The sequence below is a fragment of the Heptranchias perlo genome, chromosome 1 (assembly GCF_035084215.1).
Source record: "Heptranchias perlo isolate sHepPer1 chromosome 1, sHepPer1.hap1, whole genome shotgun sequence".
Classification (NCBI taxonomy): Eukaryota; Metazoa; Chordata; class Chondrichthyes; order Hexanchiformes; family Hexanchidae; genus Heptranchias; species Heptranchias perlo.
In genome coordinates, this window is record NC_090325.1 from 132,158,770 (window position 1) to 132,172,815 (window position 14,046).

Genomic DNA, 14,046 nt, shown 5'->3' on the forward strand with positions numbered 1-14,046 from the left:
AAGAGGAATTGTACCCCTCCCCCCCCCCCGCCAACCAGCCAAGACAGAGTACTAGGGTTACTTATTATTCCCTGCAAAGGAGGGTTATATTAACTTGGCAATACATCCAATATCAATTTTACAGAATTCATGAGGGCTGCCCAGTCAAAACTCTGTAAAATACAATGGCCTAGAAATTTGGCCGTGCAGCAACATTTTTTTGCACTAAATGACCTACTAAAGTCCTAATATGGCAGGCAGGAAGCGTGCTGCATTTCCAGTCGGAAGTACGCTGCCCGCCATATTGGTGAAGGTGGATGGTCGGAGGTAGGAGTGCTCCTCCGGAGTATGCAAAGCGTTGAATATTTTATTTAAATTAGGGTCCAGTGCTTCTTGCAGGACCTGTTTTCAATATTGGTATGCTGCGTTACTCTCCACATGCTAAACTCACCTAGCAACTCATGGTGCTAACTGGCAGGAAGGACCCCTCACCAGCAATATTTAAAGGCATCATGCAGTACTTACAGGTCGGTTGCTGGTTTGTTATTTCCTGCTGCTAGTTAACCTCTGGACATTTCTCCTTGTGTTTTATCACTCTGGAAAGTTCAGTTTGTCTGCTGAGAACAAGATTTTGCTGGTGTTGCACTGTTGTTGGCTGCCTCAGGGATAGATTGGCTAAAGTCAAGGATGATCTCATTGAGCTGCCATTAGGGCTGGAGGACGAGGGCGAGCAGCAAGGAAGACACCAGACAGCAGTATCAGCTGCCAGAAGAGGGAGGCACAGAGCACTATGCAAGAGGCCATATCGACAGTGGGTACTCAGGGAGCATTTCTACCTCAACTTTACTCAGGAGCAATGTCTTAGGTGCCTTCGCTTCACCAAGGAGGCTGTCACCGAGCTATGTCTCCTGCTGTAGCCACACCTCAAGCATCAAACCAGGGCATGGACAGCATTGTGTGGCTATCATGATCACTGTGGCTCTTAACTTACCAGGTTGCAGCTGGTGACATCACCGACATATCCCAGTTCGCAGTACACCGAATTATCAGGGAGGTCATCGAGGCTCTCTACACCAGGAGGAACACCTACATCTCCTTCCCCATGGACAGAGTGAAGCAGGATGAGAGAGCACTAGGCTTTGCCTCCATGGTAGGGTTCCTCATGGTCCAAGGTGCCATAAACTGTCCCAACCTTGTCTTGCCTGCTCCCTATCACTAGCCTGGCATCTTTATCAATCATAGGGGATCCCACTCCCTCAACGTACAGCTGATTTGTGACCACAGGCCACTATCCTAGCAGCAGTCATGACTCTTTTGTCCTGTGCTAGTCCTCTGTGCCGCCTTTATTCCAACTAGGCCAGCAAGTTACAGGCTGGCTATTAGGCGACAAGAGCTATGTGCTCTGGACATGGCTCATGGCTCCTGTCAGGAATTCGGGCACAGCTGCAGAGCTGGCCTACAATGAGAGCCATGCCACCACCAGAAACATCATCGAGCAGACAGTCGATGTGCTCAAGCAATACTTCCGCTGCTTGAACTGTTCCCGAGCAGCGTTTCAGTACACTCCTGAGCTGATATCCAGATTTGTGCTCATCTGCTGCACGCTCCACAACAATGCCTTCGTGAGGGTCGAGCATTTACCACCACCCAGGCAGCAACACCTGCACGTGGTGGAAGAAGAGTAGGAGGAGGGGGAGGAGTAGGAAGAGGAGGAGAAGGTGAGACAGCAACCATGAGTGCCCCTAGCTGCCAGAGCTCTCAGAGACCAGCTCATCAAGGAGGGCTTCACCTAAATCGGTCCTCCCATCCCCAATACACCAACAATCCCACAATCCTTACCACTGTCCTTACTACTACCATCCGATTGCTTTCCTTCAGTCCAGGCTTAAGGGTCTTGTCCTTACTTCACTACAAAGATAAACACCAACACCAAATCCAGGACAAAAAACAAATTTATCAATCAATTCAATTCCAGAAGTTAACAGAAATAATTAAGAATCATCTTTGTGCCAGCACTTAGTGCTTGTCTTGTGTGTTCCTTTCCCTATCCTAGTGCTCTTACCCGGTGTTTCTCCAGTGGCGACAGCTTGGGTGGTGGATGGCTGCTGAGTTTCCATTGAGGACACTTCAGATGATTGTGGTGAGCGACCTCGAGCAGCTATGGGCCTTGAGGGCCATGCTGCAGACTGTAGCATCTCGGAGTGGGCCGGAGCAGCCTGGTGCAGCTGGAGCAGTGGCACTAACAAGACCACTGGTGAAGTGGCTGGCGGGGGAGGAGGCATGCTGTCATCTTTTTTTACTCATTCATGGGCGTCGCTGGCAAGACCAGCATTTATTTCCCATCCCTAATTGCCCTTGAGACGGTGGTGGTGAGCCGCCTTCTCAAACCGCTGCAGTCCATGTGGTGAAAGTTCTCCCACAGTGCTGTTAGGAAGGGAGTTCCAGGATTTCCAGCGACGATGAAGGAACGGCGATATATTTCCAAGTCGGGATGGTGTGTGACTTGGAGGGGAATGTGCAGGTGGTGTTGTTCCCATGTGCCTGCTGCTCTTGTCCTTCTAGGTGGTTGAGGTCGTGGGTTTGGGAGGTGCTGTCGAAGAAGCCTTGGCGAGTTGCTGCAGTGCATCCTGTGGATGGTACACACTGCAGCCACAGTGCACCGGTGGTGGAGGGAGTGAATGTTTAGGGTGGTGGATGGGGTGCCAATCAAGCAGGCTGCTTAGTCCTGGATGGTGTCGAGCTTCTTGAGTGTTGTTGGAGCTGCACTCATCCAGGCAAGTGGAGAGTATTCCATCACACTTCCATCCTGAGAGAGGACATCGGGTGCCTCTCCCATGGAGCCATGGTCACTCTCCTGGGACAGTGCCTCAGTACTCCTATGGCTCTGTGCATGAATAGAGTGCAGGACTGTTGTGACGCTCTGGAGGCCCCTATCGATATTGGCAGGGCCAAGATGGCAGTGTGAGCTGCCATATTAGCCCTCTCAGCTTTCATGGCAGCTGTCTGTGGAAACTGTTAGAGCTGTCAGTAGAGGCTCCATCATGGTGGGTGCAACTGTTGTGTTAATGGAGCTGACCACATGGTCCATGTTGGACAGAATGGTCTCCATGCTCTGCGCAATTACTTAAGACAAGTTGGAGTTGGATTCCTCCATGCTCCATGACATTGCACGCAAGCTCGCTGACAGGTTGCCCAGTGCACCTAGCATTTCCTGGTAGATGCCCATGAGCCTTCTTCCATAGCCTGGGCCCTCGAACTCTGCATCTGAATCCTCTGCAACACAACTAGTTTGCAACCTTGCCCTCTGGCGAGCTGGTACCTGTGGTATCCTACCCCCTTTCCCTAGCTCCTGTGCACTTCTTCCTAGTGAGTCACTATCATAGTATCATATTATAGTATCATACTATGAACAGCGCATGAGGAGGCCATTCGGCCCATCGTGCCTTTGTCTTTGAAAGAGCTTTGAAATTAGTCCCATTCCCCATCTCTTCCTCATAGCCCTGTAATTTTTTCCATTCAAGTATTTATCCAATTCTCTTTCAAAAGTTACTATTGAATCTGCTTCCACCGCCCTTTCAGGCAGTGCATTCCAGATCATTGCAACTCGCTGCGTAAAAAATGTTTCCTCAAGTCGCCTCTGGCTCTTTTGCCGATCACCTTAAATCTGTATCCTCAGGTTACCGACCCTTCTGCCACTGGAAACAGTTTCTCCTTATTTACTCTGTCAAAACCCTTCATGATTTTGAACACCTCTATCAAATCTCCCCTTAACCTTCTCTGTTCTAAGGAGAACAACCCCAGCTTCTCCAGTCTCTCCACATAACTGAAGTCCCTCAGCCCTGGTTTCATTCAATGAAATATCTTTTGTATCATCTGTAAGGCCTTGACACCCTTCCTAAAGTGTGGTGCCCAGAATTGAACACAATACTCCAGCTGAGGCCTGACCAGTGTTTTATAAAGGTTTAGCATAACTTCCTTGCTTTTGTACTCTATGCCTCTATTAATAAAACCCAGGATCCCGTATGCTTGTTTAACAGCCTTCTCAACTTGTCCGGCCACCTTCAAACATTTGTGTATGTGCACCCCCCGGTCTTTCTGTTCCTGCACCCCCTTTACAATTGTATCATTTAGTTTATGTTGCCTCTCCTCATTCTCCTACCAAAATGTATCATTTCACACTTCTGTGCATTAAATTTCATCTGCCATGTGTCTGCCCATTTCACCAGTCTGACTATGTTCTCCTGAAGTCTGTTACTATCCTCCACATTGTTTACTACATTTCCGAGTTTCGTGACATCTGCAAACTTTGAAATTATACCCTTTATACCCGAGTCCAGGTCATTAATATATATCAAAAAGAGCAGTGTTCCTAATGCTGACCCCTGGGGAGCACCACTGTATACTTCCCTCCTGTCTGAAAAACAAATGCTCACCACTACTCTGCTTTCTGTCCCTTAGCCAATCTTGTATTGATCCTGCCACTGACCCTTTAATCCCATGGACTACCATTTTGCTAACAAGTCTATTATGTGGTACTTCATCAAATGCCTTTTGAAAGTCCATAAGCGCGGCATCAACCATGCTACCCTCATCAACCCTCTCTGTTACTTCATCAAAGAACTCAATCAAGTAAATCAAACACGATTTTCCTTTAACAAATCTGTGCTGACGTTCATTTATTAGCCCATACTTTTTCAAGTACCAACTAATTTTGTCCCGGATTACTGTCTCTAAAAGTTTCCCCACCACCGATGTTAGGCTGGTCTGTAATTACCAAGTTTATCCCTCTCCCCTTTTTTGAATAGGGGTGTAACATTTGCAATCCTTCTGTCCTCCACCACCGTCCCATATCTAAGGAGGATTGGAAGATTGTGGCCAGAGCCTCTGCAATTTCTACCCTTACTTCCCTCCGTAACCTAGGATGCAACCCATCTGGACCGAGAGACTTTTCTACTTTGAGTACTGCCAATCTTTTAAATATCTCCTCTTTATCTATTTTCATCCTATCCAATATCGCTACTACCTCCTCCATTACTGCTACAATGGCAGCATCCTCTTCTCTAGTGAAGACTGATGTGAAGTATTCATTTAGTGCCTCAGCCATGCCCTCTGCCTCCACAAGATCTCTTTTTTTGTCCCTAATCAGTCCCACCTTTCCTTTGACTCCCTTTTACTATTTGTATGTTTACAAAAGACATTTTGGTTCCCTTTTATGTTAGCCGCTAATCTAGTCTCATAGTCTCTCTTTGCTTCTCTTATTCCCTTTTTTAGATTTCCTCTGTACTTTCTGTATTCAGCCTGGTTCTCTACTGTATTATGAACCTTACATTCAGCATAAGCCTCCTTTTTCTGTTTCATTTTGATCTCTATATCTTTAGTCATCCAGGGAGCTCTAGCTTTGCCTTCCTTTCCCCCTCGTGTGAATGTGTTTATTCTGTACCTGAACCAACTCCTCCTTGAAGGCCTCCCATTATTCAATTATTGTGTTGCCTACCAATTTTTCATTGCAATCTATTAGGGCAAGATCCCTTTTTAATTCACTGAAATTTTCCCTCCTCCAGTTAAGTAGTTTCACATTTGATTGTTCTTTGTTCTTTTCATAACCATTCTAAATCCAATGATATTTTGATCACTGTTCCCCAAATGCTCCCCCACTGAAACATGCTCCACCTGCCCCACTTCACTCCCCAGAACTAGATCCAGCACTGTTTCCTTCCTGGTTGGACTGGAAACACACTGTTCCAGAAAGTTCTCATGTACACATTTCAGAAATTCCTCCCCCTCTTTGCCCTTTACACTGTTACTGTTCCAGTCTATATTGAGATAATTGAAGTCCTCCATTATCACTACTCTATAGTTCTTGCATCTTTCCGTAATTTGCCTGAAAATTTGCTTTTCTATCTCCTTCCCACTAAAGTGTGCACACAGTAGCATAATAGTTCCTCTATTGTTCCTTAATTCTAACAAATAGATTCTGTCTGTAACCCCTCAACTACATCATCCCTTTCCAGTGCTATAATAGTTTATTTGATCAATACTGCCCCAGCCCATCCATTCTTTCCTTCACTATCTTTCCTGAATACCTTATAGCCAGTACCCAATCCTCCCCTTCTTTGAGCCAGTTTTCTCTTATTGCGACTATATCATAGTCCTGTTTGGTGCCTTGAGCCTGCAGCTCACCAACCTTATTCACCACGCTACGTGCGTTTACGCACATGCACTGCAATCTCATCTTAGACTGCCTCACATTTATCCCCTGTCTGATCCCTCCTATTTCTGAACTATTCTTTACTCAAGTGCTACTTGTCCCATCCAGTCCTTTGTGAACCTTGTTTCTCCTCTCTAATGTTTCATTCTGGTGCCCATCCCCCTGCCAAATTAGTTTAAACCCTCCCCCACAGCACCAGTTAACCTCCCCATGAGGACACTAGTCCCAGCTCTGTTGAGGTGCATCCCGTCCATCTTGAACAGATCCCTCCTGCCCCAGAACTGGTCCCAATGCCCCAGGAATCTGAAGCCCTCCCTCCTGCACCGTTGCTCCAGCCACGCATTAATCTGTCTTATCCTACTATTCCTGTACTCACTAACACGTGGCACTGGGAGTTATCCAGAGATTACTAGCTTTGAGGTCCTGCTTTTTAACTTCCTCCCTAGCTCCTGAAACTCTGACTGCAGGGCCTTGACCCTTTTCCTTCCTATGTTATTGGTTCCCAGATGGACCACGACTTCTGGCTGTTTCCCTTCCCCGCTCAAAATGTTCCGCACCCTTCAGTGATGTCCTTTACCCTGTCACCAGGGAGGCAATACACCATGTGGGACTCACATTGGCGGGTGCAGAAACGCCTGTCTACCCTCTAAATATCGAATGCCCTATAACAACTGCATTTCTTTTGCCCCACTGTGCAGCCGAGTCTCCCACAGTGCCATGGATTTGCTCCTGACTACACTCCCTCGAGGTGTCAACACCCTCACCGGTATTCAACACTGAATACCAATTTTTGAGTGCCACACTCCCAAGGGACTCCTGCATTGCCTGCCTGTTCCTCCGAGTCACCCACTCCTTCTCCGCTTGAACTCTCTGTAGCTGCGGGGTGACCACCTCCTGAAACGTGCTATCCATGAAACTCTCAGCTTCCCGTATGTAATGACGGCAGCCATCCCTCAAGTTCAGAAACTCTGAGCTCGAGCTCGAGCAATTGGTGGTACTTCCAGCACATGTAGTTTTCTAGGACATGGGCCCCATCTGCCCTGCCATGTTAGCTAACAGTTATTTAAATGTTGGTTTAGCTTTAAGGCAATTTACTGTTTATCTATTTTTTAGTGGTTAGTGTTTTAACCATTAAAAACACTAACCAATAAACTAAATACTTACTGATTTACCCTCAGCGCTCTTCCTTGTCTTTGACTTTTTCTTGATTTTTTGATTCCTCACGTGGCTTCCTTTATGCTCCACTCAGCCGTTTCTCCCACACTTTATGCTCCACTCAGCCGTTTCTCCCACACTTTATGCTCCACTCAGCCGTTTCTCCCACACTTTATGCTCCACTCAGCCGTTTCTCCCACACTTTATGCTCCACTCAGCCGTTTCTCCCACACTTTATGCTCCACTCAGCCGTTTCTCCCACACTTTATGCTCCACTCAGCCGTTTCTCCCGCACTTTATGCTCCACTCAGCCGTTTCTCCTGCACTTTATGCTCCACTCAGCCGTTTCTCCCGCACTTTAAGCTCCACTCAGCCATTTCTCCCACACTTTAAGTTCCACTCAGCTGTTTCTCCCATGCTTTATGCTCCGCTCAGCCGCTTCTCCTGCACTTTATGCTCCGCTCAGCCGCTTCTCCCATGCTTTATGCTCCGCTCAGCCGTTTCTCCCGCTATGTGTAGACTACACTTGTGTAGACACCTCTTCAAGCCTAGCCTCTAAAGTATGCATGGTGCCAATAGCTGACCTGGTGTTTGTGAGGGTCAGAATGAGTGACGGTGCATCTTCAGGATGGCTCGCCTCCTCTTCTTGACTGGTAAAGGGGCTTCCACATTCTCAGCACCTGAAATGAAAGAGAGGGACAAGGATTAGCTTATGGTGTGAAGGGAGAGTTTCTGGGAATAGCTCTTTTGTAGACCTGACTAATGCACGAGTGGAGCCTCCAGTCAAAATGGGTCAAGATTGGGCAGAAGCTGGAGAAAAATTTCACAATGAGTGGGAAATTCAGTTTGTCGTTGTGCAGAAAGCCATTTACTGAGAGAAAGATGGATAATTTGAAGAAACATTTCAAACAGGCAAATTCTGAATTCTGTATTTGACGGAAAATTTCCAATCAGTTTGTGGAAAAGAGTGAAATTTCTCAACTGAAAACAGAATCAGTGGAAAAGAGTTCTGAAACAATTTCTCCCATCTTCGGAACTTGTAACTTTGGCCACTTACAAAACTGCTTGGAATCTGGCATGAAAAAATAAACCGTTTTCTGATGGATAGGTGGTGAAAGAGATTATGGTGACAGTCATAGAGACTTTATTGGAGAACTATGAACCGAAAATCAGAAATGATATTCTGCAGAAAATCCAAGAGCTGCAGCTGAGTCATCAGACAGTTTGTCATTTGCTGGATCTGTCTGGCAGCATCTAATCTCAGTTGAAAGCTGAGCTGGAAGAGGCTTTTGTTTATTCACTTGCACTGGATGAACCCCTGCAACATTTGCCGCACTGCCCAGTTAGTGTTCCAGGAAGAGCTGTCGGTGCTTTACAGGACTGAAAGGTCACACAAGTGCTTCTGACATTTAAGCGGCAGTTTTGAGATGAACTGGACAACCTGGTCTCGGTTACCACTGCTGTGCATCTGCCATGATTTGTTGAAACTCTGGCTTCGTTACACTGCTGAAAAAATATCTGAGTGAGGTTGCAAGCATACAGCAGTCTCTGGTCTCCTTTCACTGTATAACTCACCACCAGAGCCTTTGCGCTCAGATGGCAGCTGATGATTCCTGGAAAGATGCGATGGAAATGGTTGTATACACCGTCAATATTATCTGATCCAATGCACTAAATCACCGGCAGTTTGTTGGGCTGCTGCAAGAGACTGATGCCCGTTATTCGGAAATTGTGTACTTTGCGAAACTGGGCTGGCTGATTCGGGGCAAAGTGTTGGAAAGGTTTGTCAGACTGCTGCAACCAGCCAGAGACTCTCTTGATGGAAAAGGCGAATTGAACAATTTTTTACAAATCGAGGATGAAGCTTGGAAGTGTGATTTGTTCTTTCTCACCAATATCAATAGTCTCCTGAATGAACTAAATGTGAAGTTTGTGACCCCGCTTGCTTTACTTTGCAGGCAAAGCTGAAACTGTTCATTTGGCAAATGGAAGAGCAAGACTTTACTCACTTCCCAAATTTGCAGTGACCATGAGAACTGCTGCTTGGCTTCGAAATTTTTAAAATTTGAGAAGAGATTTGCTGATTTGGACGGTTTCAGTCTGGCCTTTCAGTTCATGAAAGCTCCATTCTGCTTCAACATTGGGAACTTGCGGAAACTAATGGTACTGCTCTCTGTGGATAAATATGGGCTGGAGATGGATCTGCTGCAAAGTTTTACATGACTGAGGCCGACTCGGTGCTAAAAATATGGCAAAATGCCCTGAGTGAGGACGAATATCTGGTTTTGAGAATTGCCACCCACATGTTATATCCCATGTTTGGCTCAACCTATTTGTGCAATTCAACATTCTCAGCAATCACTTTGATGAAGTCAAAATACCATTCACAGTTGCTGGACGGAAACCGAGGAGCTGGACTAAGATGTGCTGTGTCAGATAAATTCATGCCAGAATTCCAAACTTTGGTGATTGCAAAGTTTAGCATTGAAATGTGGTAAATGTCTGTTAAGTTTGTTTGTTAAGTAAATATATATATGAAGTACATTTACCTGCATTATGTGAGCATATGAAAGGCCGATTTCTGCTAAAATTAATGCATGTTGCTAAAACAGTGTCACAGTAGCCACACTTGTGGCTAGTCAGCGATTTCTATTGATCAACACTGATCTAGCACAAGTTGCTGGGCTCGTGCAGTGAGTGAAGATTTGCTGCAAACATTCAAAAGGGAGCTAGGTGAATTCCTGAGTTTGGACGATATAACTATGTATAGAAGGTGGATGGGGTATTGGGGAATGTGTCTCCCAGTTACAATTGTGTCCTGGAACTTGTTTGATCGCCGTCGGGTGTCGGAAAGGAATTTCCGAGTTTCTTTCCTAAATTAGCCTAAGGTTTTTCCGTCTGGCATTTTACATCTCCCAGGAAAGTGCATGGTTGGTTGGTTGGGGGGTCATGGTGTGCGTATGCTGCACCACGACAGTATGGGACAGGTTTGATGGACTATCTGGTCTTTTCCTGTTCTTCGTTTTCATATGTTTCAATATTCGTAAGCATTGGAAGAATATAGTGTTCAATGTGCGCTTGGTGTTTGCAACTTGCCACATTTCATGACACACAGGGCAGATATTATGTGAAGGAGCTGGCCTCACATTATAGCACAAGGTCAGCTCACAGTGCAACAGGCACACGTATCCCCCAAAGAGCAGCATTCCCAGATCACTCCGCATCCACAGCCCTCTGGGGTAGAGAATTCCAAAGATTCACAACCCTCTGAGTGAAGAAATTCCTCATCTCAGTTTTGAATGGCCAACCCCTTATCCTGCGACTATGCCCCCTAGTTCTAGACTCTCCAGTCAGGGGAAACAATCTCTCAGCATCTACCCTGTCAGGCCTCCTCAGAATCTTATATGTTTCAATGAGATCACCTCCCATTCTTCTAAACTCCAGAGAGCATAGGCCCATTCTACTCAATGTCTCCTCATAGGACAACCCTTTCATCCCAGGAATTAACCTAGTGATCCTTCGTTGAACCGCCTATAAAGCGAGTATATCTTTCCTTAGATAAGGAGACCAAAACTGTACACAGTACTCCAGATGAGGTCTCACCAAAGCCCTGTACAATTGTCGTTAGACTTCCTTACTCTTGTACTCCAACCCCCTTGCATTAAAGGCCAACATGCCATTTGTCTTCCTAATTGTTTGCTGTCCCTGCATACGAACTTTTAGTATTTCTTGTACCAGGACACCCAAGTCTCTCTGGACACCAACATTTAATGGTTTCTCACTATTTAAAAAATATTCTGTTTTTCTATTCTTCCTACCAAAGTGAATAACCTCACATTTCCCCACATTATACTCCATCTGCCACCTTCTTGCCCACTAGCTTTGTATCGTCAGCAAACTTGAATACATTACTCGGTCCCTTCATCTAAGTCATTAGAATCATAGAATCATAGAATCATAGAAGTTCACAACATGGAAACAGGCCCTTCGGCCCAACATGTCCATGTCGCCCAATTAATACCACTAAGCTAGTCCCAATTGCCTGCACTTGGCCCATATCCCTCTATACCCGTCTTACCCATGTAACTGTCCAAATGCTTTTTAAAAGACAAAATTGTACCCGCCTCTACTACTGCTTCTGGCAGCTCATTCCAGACACTCACCACCCTTTGAGTGAAAAAATTGCCCCTCTGGACCCTTTTGTATCTCTCCCCTCTCACCTTAAATCTATGTCCCCTCGTTATAGACTCCCCTACCTTTGGGAAAATATTTTGACTATCTACCTTATCTATGCCCCTCATTATTTTATAGACTTCTATAAGATCACCCCTTAACCTCCTACTCTCCAGGGAAAAAAGTCCCAGTCTATCTAACCTCTCCCTATAAGTCAAACCATCAAGTCCCGGTAGCATCCCGGTAGCATCATTAATATAGATTGTAAATAGCTGAGGCCAAGCACTGATCCTAGCGGCACCACACTAGTTACAGTCTGCCAACCTGAAAATGATCCGTTTATCCCTATTCTCTGTTTTCTGTCTGTTAACCAATCCTTCATCCATGCTAATATATTATGCCCAATCCCATGAGCCCTTATCTTGTGTAACAACCATTTATGTGGCACCTAATCAAATGCTTTTTGAAAATCCAAATATACTACATCCACAGGTTCTCCTTTATCTACCCTGCTAGTTCCATCCTCAAAAAACTCTAAGAGATTTGTCAAACACGATTTCCCTTTCATAAAACCATGTTGACCCTCCCTAATCATGTTATGATTTTCTAACTTCCTTAATGGATTCCAGCATTTTCCCAACGACTGATGTCAGGCTAACTGGTCTGGAGTTCCCTTTTTTCTCTTTCCCTCCTTTCTTGAATAGTGGTGTTACATTTGCTACCTTCCAATCCGCTGGGACCGATCTAGAATCAAGAGAATTTTTGAAGATCATAACCAATGCATCCACTATCTCTGCAGCCACCTCTTTTAGAACCCTCAGATGTAGGCCATCAGGATTTGTCGGCTTTTAGTTCCATTAGTTTGTCCAGTACTTTTTCTCTACTGATATTAATTACTTTAAGTTTCTCATTCATTATCCCCTTGGTTCCCCACTATTTCTGGTATGCTTTTTGTGTCTTCTACTGTGAAGACAGATACAAAATATTTGTTTAACATCTCTGCCATTTCCTTATTCCCCATTATAATTTCTCCTGTCTCAGCCTCTAAGGGACCAATGTTTACTTTTGCTACTCTCTTCCTTTATACATACTTGTAGAAGCTCTTACAATCCGTTCTTATATTTCTTGCTAGTTTACTTTCATATTCTATTTTCTCCCCTTTTATCAATTTTTTGGTCTTCCTTTGCTGGTTCTAAAGCTCTTCCAATCCTCAGGCTTACTACTCTTCTTTGCAACATTATAGGCCTCTTCTTTTAATCTAACACTATCCTTAACTTCTTTAGTTAACCACGGATGAATCACTTTTCCTGTGGAGTTTTTATTTCTCAATGGAATGTATATTCGTTGAAAATATTGAAAAATTTCTTTAAATGTTTGCCATTGTTTAACTACTGACACACCTTTTAATCTAATTTCCCAATCTATCTTAGCCAACTCGCCCCTCATACCAATGTAATTGGCTTTATTTAAGTTTAAGACTCTAGTTTTAGTCTTAAGTACATCACTCTCAAACTCAATGTGAAATTCTATCATATTATGATCATTCTTCCCCAGTGGATCCTTTACAGTGAGATTACTAATTAACCCTGTCTCATTACACAATACAAGATCTAAAATAGCCTATTCCCTGGTTGGTTCCATGATGTATTGTTCTAGGAAACTGTCTTGAATACATTCCATGAACTTGTCCTCCAGACTGCCTTTGCCAATTTGATTTGTCCAGTTTATATGAAAATTAAAGTCCCCCACAATTATTGCATTACCTTTGTTACAAGTCCTATTAGTTCTTGATTAATACTATGTCCAACAGTGTAGCTACTATTAGGGGGCCTATAAACTGCTCCCACCAGTGTTTTCCGCCCCTTGTTATTTCTTATTTCCATCCATGCTGATTCTATTTCCTTATCCTCTGAGCCAAGATCCTTTCTCACCACTGTCCTTATATCATCCTTCATTATCAGGCTACCCCCTCCTTTTCCATTCTGCCTGTCTTTTCAAAACGTCAAGCACCCTGGAATATTTAGTTCCCGACCTTGGTCACCTTGCAACCTTGTCTCTGTAACGGCTATTAGATCAAACCCATTTATCTCTATTTTTACCACTAAGAATCTAAATGGGGTAGAGGAGCAAAGGGATCTGGCGATACAGATACACAAATTACTAAAAGTAGTGTCACAGGTTAATAAGGCCATAAAAAAGCAAACAAAACACTGGGGTTCATTTCTGGAGGGATAGAATTGAAAAGCAGAGAAGTTATGTTAAACTTGTATAGAATCTTGGTTAGACCACACTTGGAGTACTGTGAAAAGTTTTAGTCTCCATATTATAAAAAGTATATAGAGGCACTGGAGAAGGTACAAAAAAGATTTACTAGGATGGATACCAAAACTGAGAGGTTAAACCTATCAGCTGGGGATCTTTTCTCTAGAAAAGAGAAGACTGAGGGGTGACCTGATAGAGGTCTTTAAGATTATGAAAGGGTTTGAAAAGGGAGACATAGAGAAGATGTTTCCACTTGGACTAGGAGCCAT